Source organism: Schistocerca nitens, chromosome 6 (genome assembly GCF_023898315.1).
Source record: "Schistocerca nitens isolate TAMUIC-IGC-003100 chromosome 6, iqSchNite1.1, whole genome shotgun sequence".
Classification (NCBI taxonomy): Eukaryota; Metazoa; Arthropoda; class Insecta; order Orthoptera; family Acrididae; genus Schistocerca; species Schistocerca nitens.
In genome coordinates, this window is record NC_064619.1 from 72,718,132 (window position 1) to 72,733,806 (window position 15,675).

Consider the following 15,675-nt stretch of genomic DNA (forward strand, 5'->3'; position numbering starts at 1 on the left):
GTAGAACAATAAGTACATTTCTTGTCCCAAACAACACTGTAGCGTTCTACTGTTCAAGTTAGCTCAATATTTACGAGGCCTAGAGCAAAAGAAAATGTTGGAAGGTCATTGTCACTGGACTCTTGAGAGAAAATGAACGTCTTTTGAACTCTTTCCGCAAAAACGTGTAAAAAAACAGTGAGAAGCTAATTGCATAATTTTTTATACTAGAAGACCCACTTACGTTTCAGTAACTCATATCGTACTGTTTTAAAAGTTTTTAGCATGCTACATGTGGTGTTCCACACAAGATAGCGAAGCAACGATCAAAAGTTTTGTGGTACACGCTAGATGTCGTTAATGTCGTTCCGTTCGGAAAGACGAAAAGCATTGTGGGACGACGTGAAATTTATTTCTGTAGGATTTAAAACTAAATAATATCATACACACAAGACTCTGAAAACAATAAACAGCAACTTTTTTTACACTGTGAGACGATCTAATTACCTGTGTCTGATACTCGACACTGCGATCTGGTAAGAAGTTTGTTTGATATCTTTGGTATTCTTGCATTACCACGGTTTGTTAAGATATTTACCAATGTTAATGTCATTTTAAAACGTTTTCCATTACTAGTTCATAGTTTTGATGCTTGAAAATTGCTGTTATTGTCCTGTGTGTTTTGTGCATTGTGAGACTACTTTGTATTTTCACAATAATGCTACAGGATATTTTTAAGCACACTAGAGCAGTATTTAAGCTACAAAGAAACTGGACATAACAACTCATTATCTGCATTCTGCTTCAATTATTCCACAATCAACTTCGTTTTTCCCAATGTTTTAAGACACTAGGAGTATAATTTTTGCCCAGGTATCAATTTTGCCATTCTAACACAACCAACAATCCAGTGCTTGCAACATCCCCACCATAAAACTAAATGCGCATATCAGAAGTATAGTATTCAACATTTTATAATAATTTTCACTTTCAATACATTATACATGTTTTTTTTAATACCAGCATATGCATGATAACATGTCTCCATTGTGGAAATCACTGCAGTTACAATTGTGTTCCCTACACAACACTGTTGTTAAGGGAAGCTTGTGTATAATAAACCTAGAAACAGTATATCTGAACTGTCACTAGCTATTGATGTCCTTTGGGCAGTTGGGGGAAATAAATACTTGGACGTTTCGCTTCTGAGTAAAAGCAAATAATTTGAACACAATTCTTCATTTCTTTTATTTTCAAAGAATTCTTGGAAATCACACTAGTTAATAAAATTTGCCCACTGAAACACTGTCTGTAATGGTGGTGGAACAGACCTGTTGAGTATCTGAACAGTTTTGATAATATAACAGCTTGGGCCTAGTGCAAGGAGGTGTGGGGGAACAACTGCCACAGCCTGTTGCCAGTCTGTAAAGTATAAGTAAATACTTCAGGATAAATGAAAATGAAAACTTCAGGAAAACAGACCTATAATTTAGCAGGAAATCAAAGGTGGGAGAAGTAAATAAAATATGTTTAGCACAAATACTTCTCTGCTCTTGTACATTTAATTGTGTGTGTGTGTGTGTGTGTGTGTGTGTTTTCTCTTTTCCACAAGTAGAAGAGGAGAATGAGTTATTTTGAATCTGCATCAAATTGTATATCCATTTCCGTTATAGAAATGGAAAAGAATTTTATATGCTTCAGTACACCATACAATTCACCTGGTAAATGTCATACAGTAAGTTCATAAAGTATGAAGTAGTATCTGTTAATATCAGTATAGGAATTAAAAACCTGTGTTTATTAATGTCTTACACATTCTACATCACAAATAAACAGGCTATTCTTACAATTTTGTTAGATAATAACCTGTATAATGAAGTACTTTTTTTCCACACTGCAGAAGCTTACCATTTATGGTTAAAATAGATAAGGTTCAAACATTGTCTTTAAGAGATGACTATTACTCGGTTCAGGAAATGGACTAGAAATTAAATTTTTGAAAGCTATGAGACAAAATAAACACCAAAAACTCTGTTGATCATTATAAAGCATTTATCTCTTTATGAGAGAAGTAAGATAGTTGCCAATCCAGTCAGTATTTAAACTCATGCTGCTGAATGTAAAATTCGGTAAGTAGAAAAAGTCTCATAAACATACAATTGTGTATGTGATGGCATTTTTGGTGTCTCCTCCCCTCTTCCCCCCCTCTCCCCCCCCCCCCCACACACACAACTTATAAGAGTTCTTAACCGTAACACTTCTTGTATGGTGAAAGACAACACCATATATTCAGTCTAAACACTACTCTAAAGCCAGTGTTATTTGTTTCTTGCAAGACCAGGATCTCCAACTTGAAACAGCTACCTGTAACAGAATGTTTGTTATACAGTTCACTTCCTCAGTCTACTTCACTATAAAATTCCAGTCTTACAGTAACTTAATTTATAATCAACAGATCCTTTTTAATTTTCTGAATATTCTTTTAACTGCAACCCAATGTTTAATTCTAAGGTCTTTGAAAAATTTGCTCGCAGTATTATAACACAGGCAGTATCTGGCTTGGAAATTAGAGCTAAATATAAAAGACTTCCCAAGGCACTTCCTTTTAACATATTTCATCATTTTCTATTACTAACAACTTCACACTCTGTTCCAAAGGTGTGGAAACTGGCTTACAATTATTCATACCAAATTTTTCTAGCATTCTCTTTGTGTACATTGATTGATCAGTTGACAATTCTCCTTCATCGTCACTTCTTATGATCCTCATACCAAGCTATTGTTTCACTTCGCCATGCATATGAAATTCAGATTGAAGTTCTTTCTTGAAACTATTCATTGAACATTCACTTCTTGTCAAAATAAAAATATCATCAACCCATATGGCCAAAATTATAGTTTCTTCTTCATTTCTTTTGTGATATATACCAAGCCGCAAAATGACTCATGTTCATCCTTGTTAATGCTTTATGTAAGCACTGTTTCCAAAGGTAACCACTTTATTTAAGACCATACATGCTCCTTATGGAATGCCAGATTTTATTCTTTTCTTGAGGAGTTTTCTTGGCTCCTCTGGTGGAATCACAAAAATTTCTTGCTTCAGTTTTCAATTGTGATATTTGGTCTTCACATCGATGTGGTGGTTTAATAAATTTTCTTTTATAGTAAGGGACAGGAGATGTCTTAAGGAAGCGTATTTCACAACAAATGAGAATGTTTCTTTATACTCTGTGCCCTCTATTTCAGAACAGCCTTTAACTACCAAACAAGCTTTAAAATGTGATGTTGCGTCTTAAGGGTTTTTAATGCTAAATACTGATCTCACTCGTAATGGTTTATTTCCTTGTGGTGCATCAACCCACTCGTAAGTATCAGTCTTGGAGAAAGACTGTAATTCCTTTTCTATAGCTTTCTTCCAATTGCATTTAGGCTGGCCAAGGCTTCTTCAACAGTAAGAGGTTCACTGTTGATTGTTTGAGCAGCCATCTCATAAACTGGATACAACTTTAGGTTTTGTTGTACTCCATAAATTTACAACCTCTGCTGCTGGAGTTTCCTATATCTCATTACCCAGTAATAAACATATCTGATTGTTCCTGAACTACTTCTGGTGCTTTAGTTTCTAAGTTTACTGCAGCCTTTGCATGTTCTTGGACATCTTCCTCTGGATATCTACACATACTTTTTCAAACTTTTTTCCATTTTCACCAGATTCTAAAAATATCAAATCTTTTCTAGCTATTGCCCTTTTGTTTTTAGAATTTATGAGTCTGTAACATTTGTAATTTTCATAGTATCCAACAACAAAATAATCAGGTTTAGAGTCCTGTTTTCTCCTAATGCTTTTGGGAACTTGTATCATGGCCTTACAAGCAGACATTCATAGATGATCTAGATTAGGTTCTTTTCCAGTCAAAACTTCATATGGAGTCTTATTTGGAACAATTTTAGTAAGCAATCTATTATTAGATACACTGCAAGTGATACTGTTTCTACCCAGTAACATTTTTGTAATCCTGCATCCTTTAACATGCTCCTTGCTTTCTCTACAATTGCTGTGTTAGTCCTTTCTGCTACTCTGTTTCGAGCAGAACTATAGCAAATTGTAATTTGATGTCTGATTCCAACTTCACTCAGTTGTTGCCTAAACTGTTGACATATTTTGTACCATTGTCTTATCTGAGAACTTTTATCTTCCTACCAGTCTGTCTTTCAACAACAGTGCGAAAACTGGCAAATACTTTGCTCAGTTTGTGCTAGGTTATAAGGAAATAAACATGGGTATATCTTGAAAAACTTTCTGTCATGATAAGGAAACAACAACTGTCTCCTATAGATAATTTTTCCATAGATCCACAGATGTCTGTGTATCAGATGTAAAAGCTCAGTAGATCTATTTTTACTGGTTTTAAGCGGTAATCCCATTAGATTTCCTTGTATACAATTTTCACAAGGTAAGTCACAACACATTACATTACTTTGCCCCTGCTGTCATACTTTTTTACGAGGCCATACTTTTCCTATTAAGATGCCTGAGTTTTCAGTGCCATCAAAAACTTTTTGCAGAATATACTGAGTAACCATTTCCAACTTTAAGGACATCTAATTTATAAATACCCCTTTCTTAATTTGCTGTGGCTATCACACTGCTACTCTGATCAGTTATTTCTGCACCATTTAAATAAAAAAAATTACCTCGTTGCTCTTATTCACCATTTCACTCATTGAAAGCAAATTTGTGGCCACATTCTTCAAATAATGTACATCATTTTCTGTAATACCTTGTCATCTCCTTTAACATAGAAACTAAAGTTTATATTTCATAGCAGTTCACTTGTAATTGAGAACCATCTACTGTTGAAACACCAGTGTGTGTTGTGTGTTTTAGGAGAAACATCACACCATCCATGTTAAAAAATCAATATGTGTTTTAAAAGAAACATCATACCATCCACTGTGGAACCACCAATGTGTGTTTTAGCAGAAACATCATATAAAATGGAGTTGATCTGTGGTAATTTGCATAGATGCACCAGAATCCAGGAACCAGTCTGTACTCTTACTTTCAGTTTTATTATAAGAATAACACACAGTAAGTACCTTACCTTCTTTTCGGTGATTGCTTGCCATCATTTCCTGACCTTTTTAAACATGACTTTTTTCTTGTGAACTCTTTTTTTTTTTTTTCTGTGCAGCACGATACAAAATTTCCATTCTTTGGCATTTATAACATTAAAACGTGTTTCTTCTTTTTGTATTTTAAAATACAAAGCCATTCCTCTGTTCTGGATAGAATGTTTTTGTACATTCTTAACAGCTTGAATGCCTAGACTTTTACAGTGTTGCCTGTAATTTGTATCCCTGAACTCTCTAAGTCCACTACTTATCAGGCAGTCCTGCTGGTAACAAGGTACCAAGCTGTTCTTCAGTAATGTAGAATCCATAATTTCTCAGACTATTCAAAATGGAAATGATTTTGTTTACCTATACATCAACATACCAGTATTTACATTCATCTAAATGTGTGGTGATAAGTTCTCTTAGCAAACCCACTATCCTAGTTAAACCCCAGTCTTCAAAAGCTCCCCTTGGATTGTCCTGTATTTCCTTTGCCATGCTAGCCTTTTCTGTATGAATGTAACTTACAAGATGGACTAGAAGAATTAATTTGAATTTTGTTTTACAATCTTTGTTCTGTGGGCTTTAAGGTTCCATGTGTGACATCCCAAAAGTTGTCCAGCTGTAGATAAGCTTCTACTGCAAACTTCCAAAATACATAATTCTCTCAACCCATGAGGTTCTCCATTTGCACAGTTACAATATAATTACTGTAAATCATAAACCCCTCACCGAACAGTATTAAGCTTTTCGACATTCACTGATCAGACTTAACTCAATTCGATTACCCTAGGCCCTTAATGAGACGAAGGGGATGGGGGTAATCATTGAAATTTTCGATTTTAAAACATTTTTGACACAGCTAGGATATCATCCATGAGGAATAAACTTGTTTGTGGTAGTAGGAGAATTTGTTTTATTATCATTAGCTATTTGTCATCCACTCCACCTAAAGATAAATGGTTCAGATGGCTCTGAGCACTATGGGATTAACTTTTTAGGTCATCAGTCCCCTGGAACTTGGAACTGCTTAAACCTAATTAACCTAAGGACATCACACACATCCATGCCCGAGGCAGGATTCGAACCTGCGACCGTAGTGGTCGCGCGGTTCCAGGCTGTAGTGCCTAGAACCACTCGGCCACCCCGGTCGCCACCTAAAGACCTCTTGACTTTCCTATGCATTGTAGGCTTCAACTGTACACTTGAATGCAGCCCCTGGTTGTTTTCTATTATCATTTACTCAGCTTCCATTACATCATAGGCTGTCTTTTCTTATACCAGCAAAGAACTTACTTAAAGTTCAGAGACAGAAAGGCCGACCATTACATACCTTCAGGAGCAGAAATTCTAAGTGCTGCTGACACACATACATAAAAGCACAAAACTATATATGTCTTCTTATAATTACATTGTTTACTCAATTTGATTTTTCTTTTGACACAAAATCTTGTATTGCCCATCTATTATGTATTCACATGGTTACATGTCCTCCCCACAAAACATTTCAGTTTCATTACAATCATAATTGCATTGTAGTGTCTGCTACGAAGTTCGCTCCAACAGGCAATGTCATTGTGATCAGTGGTTCAGTGTCATGCAGGTGGTCTGTGGTAACAGATGAGCTGCAGCTGTCAAACAGCTTCCACTTCAACTACCAGGGGTGCTGTTTTTGATGTTCTTTTGTATTGTTTATTTTTTCACATGTGAATTTTATATGATTTGTATGTTCCATGTTTCTATGTTCCATTCAGAATTAGTCTCTCAATTATACAGTGTTAATGACCATTTTTCTTTTTGCCCCTTCCTGAGTTATAGGCATGTTCAGAACGTTGCACCTGAAAGTTAAATGTTTGGATTTGTATTCAACTTAGAGAGTAAGTGCTTGTCCAATCTATTTGTCCGACACTGTTTTGTTCCGTGAAACCTCCTGACTCGATTTTCTTCATGCCAAGCAAAGATCATTTAGCTCAAATCCTGTAGTCTTGGCAAATGGTGACTCTGGCATAAAGAAGAAGGTTGAGTGACTACTACAGTATTTAAATATCAGGTAAGATTCAGACATGCCAACAGTGTCTAGACTAGCAGTCAATTTACATCCATCTGGCCAAACAACCCAATTTTATGGTTTGCTCAAGTTGAACCCAGTTTTAGCTATCCAGGGATTACGACTGACTTGACAAAATTCACCCACGTTGTTAGCCAACTCGACCATCACTAAGCTGCAGAGGTACAAGAAATGATCACTGCATTGCCACACGAAAATTGATATGAAAATCAGAATTAATCTGGAGAGTAGCTGTACTGTTCAAAACTGGATCAGACAGGTACTAACACAAGGAGACATCAGTGATCATAAGCTGTTCCAATATCTGCATCATCTCCAGAGGAAATTTGATACAGTTACCGTCCTTTATAACCTGCTACACACCCCACGGAGTAGCCGATTACCTCCACAGATTAAAGCGATCGTGGCGCCACAGACAGAAATCTTGTTGGACACGGTGGCAGAGCTTGCAGATTGGATTTTAGAGATCATCACACACACACAGGTTAATGCAGTGACAGTGCCATGTATCAGTGTGACAGGGGCACCAATCGTCACATGCACGGAATTTGACTCACTGGTAGTGGAAGTAGATATGCCATGCACACTGGTCAGCCTGCTATTGTCCTAGGGCAGTGCTTGGAATGGTACAGGATGTAATCACCAGAGATCCAGTAGCTGGTCATCAACAAATGTTGCTTTTTCAAACACATAACACTTTACATGCTGGAACAACCGTAGGTTCCGCAAACATATGCGTAAATGTACAGCACTGTGTTTGCACCCAAATGCCAGTGGCAGCTGGTAGTAGATGCAACTGACTGCTCAACAAAGTCATGATGCCTGTGTTTTATTGACAGGAGATCTGGTCAGGAATATTTCATAGACACTGGCTCAGGCTAGAGCATCCTGCCAGGAACTTTAGTCCACCACTGTAGGCTGCTGACTGTGTTCTGTTTACCTTTGGTGAACAACTCATCTGTCTATACATATTGAATGCAGTGGATAAAGTTGAATGTGGGACTGTTGTGTCCATTTATGTAGGACCTTACTGCTGCTGACACTGTGGAGCTGATCTCCTGGCACATTACCATCTTTTACCAGATATAGCCAATGCCAAACCGGTTGACAGTATTACCGGGCTGACTGCAGCACACAGATAGTCCATCAGCACCTTGTAGACCAAAGAGATTCTCACCTGATTGTTTGGCTATTGTTAAAGCAGAATTCAGTGTGATGTTTAAAGAAGGCATAATCCGGCCAGCGAGTAGCCCATGGTCATCTGCACTGCATGTTTTTCTGAAGAAAGGAGAAGCCTGGTGCCCATGCAGTGACTGTTGAACACTCAACGCAACAACCGTGCGTAATTGGTATCCCGTACCTTTGTTGTATGTCTATAATTATGATCTCCACGTTGCAACAATATTCATTGTTTTAGGCTACACCAAGGCACATACACACATACCTGTGGCAGAAGAGGACATTCTGAAGACAGTGATAATCACTGATATTTGGGTTACAGAACGCTGCACAAACCGGACAGAAGTTTATTGACTCCATTCTATGAGGAATGCCGTATGTTTCACATACTGGGATGACATACCTTTGTTTTCTATCACCAGATAGCAACATCATCGGCATCTACAAGAAGTATTTAAGTAACAAAGGTCACAAGATTCGTGACAACCACTGAAGCAGTTAAATACTTACATCCACAAATAAAGCAAGGACATTCATGATATATGCAGATCACAAACCAATGATCTACACATTCAAAAGGAATAGCATCAAACATTCCCCCGCCACTTCAATCATCTAGAATTTATAAATCAATTTAGTATGGACTTACAGCACATGCACAACAGGATGGCTGAGAGTTTCAAACATTCACCAACGATGCCACATCGGCATTGCAGCTGCAACTCGTCAACATTCAAAGAGAAGATGCCAGACTATATTCTAACATCTCCTGAGGAGGACCTCATCCTTTTCTTCTGTCAGCTTTCCGACGACAAGCCTTCGACAGTGTCCACAACCTAAGTCACCCTGGAGCCCTTCCCACCTTTCACCTCATGTTACAATGCTTAATGCTTCTTTTGGCCATATGTGGAGAGGGATTGCCAAGGGTGGACATGGGCATGCCAGGGTGGACGTGGACATGCCTTCAATACCAGATTTGCAAAGTGCCCCATCATGTGCACACACCAATGAGTAACTTTCCAGATGCAACCTCTTGTTTCACTCATGTGGAACTTTGTGTTGTGGGACTGCTTTCTCCACTGAACAACCAGCAATATCTCCTTACAATGACTGACCAATTTACGTGCTGGCCGGAGGCAACATCTGTGGACAACATTATCACAGAAACCATTGCCTCTGGCTTCACATCATCTTGGCTAGCTAGGTTTGGCTGGTTGCTCCACATAACTACTGATTGAGGCAGGCAGTTTGAATTGGAGTTTTTCACCCAGCTGGCTACATTTTGCATGTGTGTACATCATAAAATACTATCTACCACCCTGCTAATAATAGCATGGTCAAGAGAGAGCACTGTCCATGGAGGGAGTGCTCAAATGTCGTGGTACATTCTGGACTTCCACCATTCCGATCATTCTCTTGGGCTTAAAAATGATGGATAAACAAGATTTGGACTCTTCAGCTGCAGAAATAGTCTACAGAGAACCACTGCATCTTCCCTAGGAATTTGTTGAGGCCAGCTCACTACAGTTACTAACTCAAAATAAGTTGTAATTTCTTCAACAATTAAGAGACCACTTTGCAAACATACTATCCCCCTCCATTTCCACCTTTACACTGAACTCGTGGAGGATCTTTTCTATATAGGAGGGTTGGAACTTAAATAGTGAAAACTGTTTATTCACAACCGATACAAAAGAGTTACATGTTTGCACCTGTTACTGTTCTTCATAGTAGTCACCAGCGTTGTGTAGAGAACCTGTTGCCAGCGATGTGGAAGCCGTAGTATACCGTTAGCAAAGCCTGTTCTGTTGATGGTGCGAATGGAGCATTCTACTGCCTGTCGAATCTCTGGAACACTTCTGAAGCGAATGCCACTAATTGGTTTATTCATCTTCGGAATCAAATCAAAGTCACAAGGACTTAAGTCCAGGGAGTATGGTGAATGGTACAGCATTTCCCAGTCCCATCGACCAAACAGAGTAGCCACAGCTTGTGCTGTATGCGCCCATGCATTGTCATGCAAAATTATGTGTGGCTTGCGCAGAAAGTGTCGCCGCTTCTTTCACAAAGCTGGTAACAGGTGACGCTCCAAAAATGAACAGTAATACTGTGCATTGATGGTCTGCCATGGAGGAACATAATGCATTAGGATAACACCATCACAATTGTACACGAGAATCACCATAACTTTCTCCATACTGGGGCTCTGATGCACTTTCGACTTTCGCGGCGACCCATAATGATGCCATTCATTGGATTGGCGATTCAGTTTTGGCTCGTACAATGTGGCCCATCTCTCATCCAGTGTTGCGATGTGGTGTAAGGAAGCCTCCCCTTCGTGCTCATAACACTCCAAGTGCGTCTGAGCAGTGTCATAATGCATCCATTTCTGCATTTCTGTCAAGTCATGTGGAGCCCATGGTGATGCAATTTTTCGCATGCCCAGTGGTTCCTTCAGGATGCGAAGCACAGTCGTATGCACTAATCCAGTATCGCGGATGAGCTCACGAATTGTATGGTGTCAATCACTGTCCACTAACGCGGAAACAGCATGCACTTCTTCTTCAGAGATGCTAGGGCAACCTGCCCGATGCACGTCTGCCACAGTTTGCCAACCTTCATTGAAGGCTTTTATCCAGTGTGCCACTGTTCTGTATGGCAATGCTGATGCCTGCAAACCTCTTGAAGACCTTGATGACACTGTCGTGCTGTACGACCTATGGCACATTCAATCTTGAGCCAGCTCCGTTATTCCTGTTTCAAAAACATAGTGACACCGTTAAGTTAGGCCACTCGCTCATGAGTGATTGTGTTTCCCTCGACTGTGCCCACGTCGGTGACATGGGACGGGCGAGTCTGTTTGCTGGAGGTAAGGTAGGTATGTCAATAATGTGTGCTATCAGCGACAATAGTAGATTCCATTGCATAGTGTCTCCACAACAGTGTTGCCACTATTTAAGTTCCAACCTACGTAATAAGTCTATGTTGTTTGTGGAATATAAAAAAAAATCTAATAGGAGAAATAGCTTCCCTCAGTAAACTACAAAGTAGTTATGTCGTAATTAAAACAGTGTATCCAATCCAGCTCTTGAAAAAACTTAAAATCGTCTCTACAGTTTTGATGTTTAGCCATATATCCTAGTCCCAATGCAGTGCTTCAAGTACCAACACTTCAGGTATATGTCTTTCCACTGTACAAACTCTTCAGTTTGTGGAGACTTGTTGGCCATCACTTGGAAATTTGTCATGTGAGCAACCACTATTCTGTGTCAGTTGCAGAGAAGATCACTCTCCATGATCCCTAATGTGTGTGCTGCCTTAATTGAGGAATGTGAAATCCAGGGGCTTAAGGTCTGCAATCACATCTCAGATTTTGAAACTGAAGGAAAGTGTAATTACTTCTATCCTGTAGTTGCAACACAGCTTGTTCCATTTAGTTTTGTGGTTTTATGTAACATGTTTGTCTTTGTTTCTCCTGTCAGGTATCCTTTATTAGCAATTATGTGCTCACTTGAGCAGTTCTATTTTTGCCACCATCTCAGTGTCAATTGTTAAATGAAGAAAAGCAGACCTAATTTGTCTTGTTCTGGTAACTATGGACTTGAATGGATGCAGAGAGGCATGCTTATGTTTTTGTAACAGTTTTGATAAAATAAAAACAGTGAGTCTTAAAATATGTTAATGTGGACTACATTATTCATCAACCTCGCAAATCATTTTATATTTGTATTTTTCAATGAGAAGAAAGAGAGACTATTGACATAAAGCAACCAAAATATTTCTTACATCAGTTACAGTAGTGAAAGTTATATGAGATGGGGAGATAGATCCTCCCCTCTTGTTGTTCCAGTAACACCCATCTTCAGAGACCTGAGCTCACCACACCTGGTGAGAGAAACATCCTCCTCCATTAGCATTATTCAGTAACAAGGCTTCCTTTTGGGAACCTTCTCTCTGGAAATCACAGACCATCTACCTATCACCAGCCAACTGCTGAAGGATGCATGAACTGCTGGTTCCATGGCTGCCTGCTTCTCTTCAATCCCTGCCACCACAGTGGATAAACTCTCACACGAGTACTGACCCTATAAACTGGTTAAGGAGATAAAGAAGAAATCTTGGGTGAAGACTGCTCTGGTGAACCTGGAAGTGCCAAATCCTCCTTCACCATCAAACTCAGAACTTATATTTGCAGATGTTGTTCCATCCCCACCAATGACAGACAATGGTGCAATGGTGTGACCTGTCCTTCGGGCCCATCAATGCCCAATCAGGACTCCTTTAATATGATAACAATGAGCTGTAATGAATATTACGGTCACCTGCCAGAAATATAACAATTGATATCCTTATGTTTTGCAGTCTGTGTTGCATTAGCTGATGACTATTCTCCAGCCTTTTGAGATCACCATGCTATCTGTTGGAACCATACTGGCCCTAAAGGAGTGTCTGGATGGTGGTTCATGAAGATATTACCAGTGCGAGGATTCCCCTTCACTTAACACTGGAACTAGTGGCAGAGTGAGTGTGAACATCAGCAGTCACCAACATTAATTCACTTACTACATTGAGATGAACACTTTTTACCTGACAATTCTCTGCTCTCTTTCTCCTACTTGAGGATTTCAGTGAACACCACCTCATATGGGGGGGGGGGGGGCAGGTGCCTTTGGATAGATCAACTTCTTTCTGATCTCGATTTGCGTCTCCATAACGAAGGTACCTCTGTGCAATTCAGTGCCACCAGTGGCACATTAGTGAATTTACGACTTTCTCCCTCAGTCTCAAAGCTTCACCACAGTGGTCACTGTATGACGATCTTCATGACAATGATCACTTTCTGGTGATCCTGTCACATCCTTGTCACTGCCTGTTGGGCCATTTGCTATGTTGGGCTCTCTGAAGAGCGAACTGGCAGCTGCATGCCTCTGCCATCACCTTCATGCCCTCTCCATCAGAGTGTATCGACCAGGTTGTCAGAGATCTCTCTGACGCAAGCACCTGCACTCCTGGAACTGTTATCCACCTTTTCGTAGGTCCCCTCCTCCAATGGCTGATATCGTGATTGATCAAAAATATTTCAGCAGCTATTCATGCTATTGAAGGCATTGCGGTGTCTCAAGCAAGATCCTTCACAGTCCACCCTCATCAGTTTCATGAGGTTCCTCACAAGGGCTCACTACCTAATTAAAAGAAGGAATTCTGGGAGCACTATGTCTTCTGTTTGGCAGCATGAACATCTTTAACCCAGGTCTGAATGAATTCTGTAGTTTTATGGGCCACCAAAGATCAACAGTTGTTCCAAGTTTTGTCCATCTCCTTTCTTGCTGATACCTCCGAGGCCATTTGTGACAGTGTTGGTGTCCTCTTTTTATCCAACTACATTTTCAACAAATAATAGACAAGATGAAGATATCCCAATATCCTCCCCCCACTTCCCCTCCTCTGTCATAACCCTGAATTAAATAATGAACATTTTACTGAATGCAACTGCTTCAGGCTCTTGACACATCACACATTATGGGCTCAGGGATTCATTTAGTTCATAATCAGATGATCTAGCATCTGAATGAGATTCACAGACTCAGTCTACTCAGGGTCTACAACTGCATTAGATCAGAGGGTGTTTCCTCTTTGTATTGGAGGGGTAGTGTTATCATCCCAATCCTTTAACCAGCAAAACGTCCACCAACTGCTACTGACTGATTAGCCTCATCAACATGCTCTACAAACTGCTTGGAAGGATGGTAGCCCAACTATTATGCTGGGTTCTTGAATCACAGGGCCTTCTATCCCCATATCAGTATGGTTTTCTGGAGGAACAATCCACAACTGACCATCTGGTTAGGTCAGAGACAGCAGTCTGACAAGCTTTTTCTAAACACTAAAATCTCATTGAAGTCTACATAAGATGTACCAGGTGGTTATAACTAAAATGCAGCTACTCACAGAGGTCCAGTATGGGCTATAATTATCATATGGCAGTGAAACTTAGTAAATATGATAATGTGTAACTGATTTACGCTGAAAAAATATTAGTTCTAATTTTGGCCACCAGGTGCAAATCTGGTGTTGTGAATGCAAGAAAGACATATAGAAATGTTTTCATATGTAATGGATTAGGAACAGGACATGGGCAGGAAAGGTGAAGCAAGTGAGAAAGGCATAATGTTCATTTTATTGTTAACCATTGCTTATACAGTTATTCAGTATGAATACTGGAAGCATCAACAAGATGGTGCATTTGTAGAACTATTTGATCAAGAGCACCAGATTTTCACCTGAATGCTAAAATTGAGACTAATTCTTTATCCAACATAAATCGGTTCCACATTAATGCGTTAGCATATCTACCAAGTTTCACCGCCATACAATAATTACAGCCCACATTGGACCTCCATGAGTTTCTGCTCTTCAGCTATAACCACCCAATACCATGTGCCCCCATCACGCTTTACCGGTGCTTTTAAGGCTCCCTCCCATGTTCTCTTCAACTGTTTTTATCTCTCCAGTTGTTTCAGTTCAGAAATGGTACATCGCTCAGCTCCCCATAAGTCTAATCAAACTGTGTCCCTAGGGGCTCCACTCACCTTTATCACAATCAGTGAGCTAGTGAGTTCTGTTGGACCACTGATTACCCCAGCACTGTATCTTGACAACTGTCACATTTGGTTTAGCTCCCAACCTGTAGTCTTGCCTGAATACCAGCTCCAAGGAGCTTTTGGAATGGCCTCTTATTGGCCCCTGTCTAATGGCTTCCAGTTTTCTTCTGTGAAAATGGAGTTATCCATTTCTATCGTTGTATCACATTTAATCCTGACCCAGAAATTTCCTTAGGTACTCAGGCACTTGGATGCTGTGTAGTCCCGATTCTTGGGACTCCTCTTTTTTTGATAAAAAGCTGACATGACTGCCCCATATTCATCAGCTTAATACTAGGTGCATTAATAAGCTCAATGCTGTCGGCTTCCTTGCCCACACTTCTTGGTGGATACTGCTACTCTATTCTGTATTTACCAGACCATAATCTTGTCTTGACTGAACAGTGGTTGTCAGGTTTATAAATCAGCAACACCCCTTTGGCTTCCCCCCAGGGGGTCCACAACTCTTTTGTGGATACGTGCGTAGCGAGCACGGGACCCCGAGCTAATGTGGCCTTCCTTCCTTTCCGGGCTGCATACCTTCCCTTTCCGCATCCTTCCCCATCCCCCATCTTCGCCCCCCCCCCCCTCACCTCTGGTTCTTTCCTTCCCTTTCTCCCCCTCTGGGAGTATGGTTTGTGCCTACGTCCGGAGACGGACGCTCGAAACTGTAACAAATTCTTTGCTTTC

At 39.9% G+C, this 15,675-nt stretch overlaps 1 protein-coding gene across 1 annotated transcript in view; it reads left to right on the forward strand.

The window, feature by feature from the left end:
- The first annotated feature begins 338 nt into the window (after positions 1 to 338).
- Positions 339 to 15,675, forward strand: part of LOC126262318 (zinc finger protein 532-like) — a 79,599-nt gene continuing 64,262 nt past the window's right edge. The window contains exon 1 of the mRNA XM_049958872.1: positions 339 to 515. The gene's annotated coding sequence lies outside the window, so the exon portion shown is untranslated. The remainder of the gene's footprint in view (positions 516 to 15,675) is intronic.